This window comes from Alosa alosa, chromosome 2 (genome assembly GCF_017589495.1).
Source record: "Alosa alosa isolate M-15738 ecotype Scorff River chromosome 2, AALO_Geno_1.1, whole genome shotgun sequence".
NCBI lineage: Eukaryota > Metazoa > Chordata > Actinopteri > Clupeiformes > Clupeidae > Alosa > Alosa alosa.
In genome coordinates, this window is record NC_063190.1 from 17,516,147 (window position 1) to 17,519,087 (window position 2,941).

The window sequence follows — 2,941 nt, forward strand, 5'->3', positions numbered from 1 at the left end:
TTGTACTGAACCGTTTAGGTACAGGGCGTTAGTTTCAACACCGATGGGTACCGAATGTACCAAATGGAGTCTTTAACAGTAATCAACAGTAGGCTTTTTTGCTTGCGGACCATGCTTCAAATTCGAGTTCCCACACAAGCATAATAAGTAGCCGACCATATATCAGTTTAGTCAATTTATGTCAAAAACATTTGACATCTTTTCAAAATACTATTTCCATTGCACACCAAAAATAGTCAGTGAAATTTAAGTTAGCAGTACCTAGTACAGGCGTACTGTAGCGAAAATTAACCGAACCATGACTTCAAACCCGACATACACACCGAACCGTGATTTTTTTACCCCAGTGAGCTAGTAGCAAGGAGGAGCGTCAAAGAACATTAAATCGGTCATCATGGGCTTAGTCCTCTGTTTGAGTAAAATATTACAGATCAGGACATTTAATTAATGACAAACAGACACCAAGATGTATTTGTTCCGTTGTAGTAGTCCATGCATTCAGCACAGATATGTGTGCAATAACTTCCAATTTCAAAACTGCTTTTTGGATAACAGCTAACCTTTTAAACCATCTACTCATTTTGAAGTAAGTATGAACCAATACAGTTCAGTAGCCTAATATGCATGGAATGATATTTCAAGATTGAACTAAAACAAACATGTAGGTCTATATTGTTTCTTTCCATATGGTCCAATTATAACACACCTGATTCGCTATAGCAACTGTAAATAGGGTACTCTTATTGGCATTATGTGATACAAGAAGACATCAGTGTGACCTGTAGTTCTAGTTACACAATAAGTAAACAGTCACCGTGCTAAAGTATACTGAAGGCAAAGGTGAGGAACATGCAAATACAGCTGAATTACACGTCAGCACGTCTCTCCCTAGCCCTCTCACAACACGTGCCCTAAGGGAAGATCCCTACATGACGTGATACCCTGTGGGCAGATGTGATACATTTACCGGCTTATGGCAGTGAACTTCGAGAACAACTTTTCAACCGGAAACGATACTTTCACTTGCAACTGTATGCACTTCAGCAAGTCATGCTAAGGACATAACACACAATTCAGGATGCACCCGTAAAATAAATGCATCTATAAATGCATCTGTTGAACCAAAAGGTGTGTAACTGAGTTGGAAAGAGCAAGTCAATGCCAAAACAATCGTGGATCTTCAGTAGCCAAGGTTTTGTTCTAGTCAATACTAGAGGATACATTAACGTTACCGAGGTGTGTCTGTTCTTTCATGAAAATATAAACATGATTAAATGATGAGTGACTTACAAGTAAAATGAACCCATATGACTTCTAGACTTTGGTCAAAATTTAGACATGCTAGCTATCAGGTTGTATCAAAACGTATTCGGCATCAACATGACATTGGGGTTCATAAGATACATAAGAGAGGTAGAGATGGTCGATCAAGTAGTCAAAGCATAGCATACCGATTTCAGTAGGTTATCTACCACATCTGATTGTGGAAGAGTAGACCGTCAACCACGTAAAAGTTTATTTAATTTTTTTCAAACGGAGCAAGCACAGTAAATTCCACATTCTTCAGTTAGACTCTACCAAATCAACTATTGTGCACACAGCCATCGAAGAACCCAGAGGTTACGAATGCATCTCGTAGATTACGTTCAAACAATTCCAAATTGTACTATCATGTTGAACTTTAGCTCATGACATCTAGTTTTTGATACAACGTTAGCTGACCAAGTTTATGCAGCTAACCTTATGGTTAACGTAAGATGTCAAAACAAATACTGACTACTGCCATTTTCGCTTACTTCAAGCATATTGCATCTTATGTTTTTGTAAAACAGGTTAAACTGTGGACAGAGGCACTGGCTTTGGTTAAAAAGACACAGCTAAACTAGCCACTCAGTCAGAGAAGGCCACATATCCTAAATCGCTGAGATGGTCTCTACGTGTCACAGAAAAGCCAAGCTGACGCTAGTTAGCAAGGCCGGAGTGCCCATCGAGCTGTGACATCCAATATTCGCCATGGCTTAGGTTAGCAAAGCTATCAACTCAATTGTTCATAACGTAAATACCTGATCGCTGAGTTTTCAGAAAGCCTTGGTGACTTAAAATTTCATGTCAATTAAAAGTTTACAGCCTGTGTTCTCTACATATGTGTTTTAAATGCCCCACATCATAGCTAGCTAAAAGCTAGTTAGCCGCTAAAGAAATCAAAGACCCTTGGCTACCAATGTTAAACAATTAACTAACGTTAGCTCGCGCTAGCTTCAGCGGCGCTTCCTCTCCAAAAAACTTAGCAACTTCATTTAGCCTTCTACCACCCACGAAGACATCAGTGAATATTACAATACATCCAATGTTTAGTGTTATGCTTACCTATTATCTAAGAGTAGAAAATACCTGGATTTGTGCGTGTTAAAACGACGAAAAGCCTCTTCAACGTAACACTGCGGCTTCAACTCACTGCCTCTTTCAGTCTCCGTGTTTTGTTAGGCTACAGAGCCACGACACAGCAATGGCTGACTACTCCCGACCTGCCCAGCCGCTTCCGGTATCTGTAACTCACTAATTTGTCCGATTCCAAAGATTTACCTTACAATAAATTCAGTGTGTGTGTATATAAATATTCTGAGGAATATAGGAATATGAGGAATACGAAAATATGACTTTCGCAATTATTGTCTTATTTTTTTATTTTTTTATTTATAAACTTTTGTTTATTTACAAAGTTTGACTTAGTAATGTTTCAGTTAAATTAGTATTAGTAGTATGAGGGGGAAAATTGTGTTTATATTTTGTATAATGGATATATATTCACGAGGTGCTTTGTAATACTTTCTTAGAAAAAAAATCTACATTTTATCCATTTTCCCCCTCCGGTTAGTAATAGTTTTGCACAGGAAATGCCACGTGTACCATCTGCGCATGCTTCAAGGGGGTTTACGTTTCC

At 38.4% G+C, this 2,941-nt stretch overlaps 1 protein-coding gene across 2 annotated transcripts in view; it reads right to left on the reverse strand.

The window, feature by feature from the left end:
• sar1b (secretion associated, Ras related GTPase 1B) overlaps window positions 1-2,533 on the reverse strand; it is a 14,454-nt gene extending 11,921 nt beyond the window's left edge. The window contains exon 1 of one of the 2 annotated variants that reach the window (XM_048237576.1): window positions 2,392-2,533. The gene's annotated coding sequence lies outside the window, so the exon portion shown is untranslated. Of the gene's footprint in view, window positions 1-2,367 lie in introns of both variants that reach the window. The other variant, XM_048237575.1, reaches the window with a different exon arrangement.
• Between the last annotated feature and the right edge of the window lie 408 nt (window positions 2,534-2,941).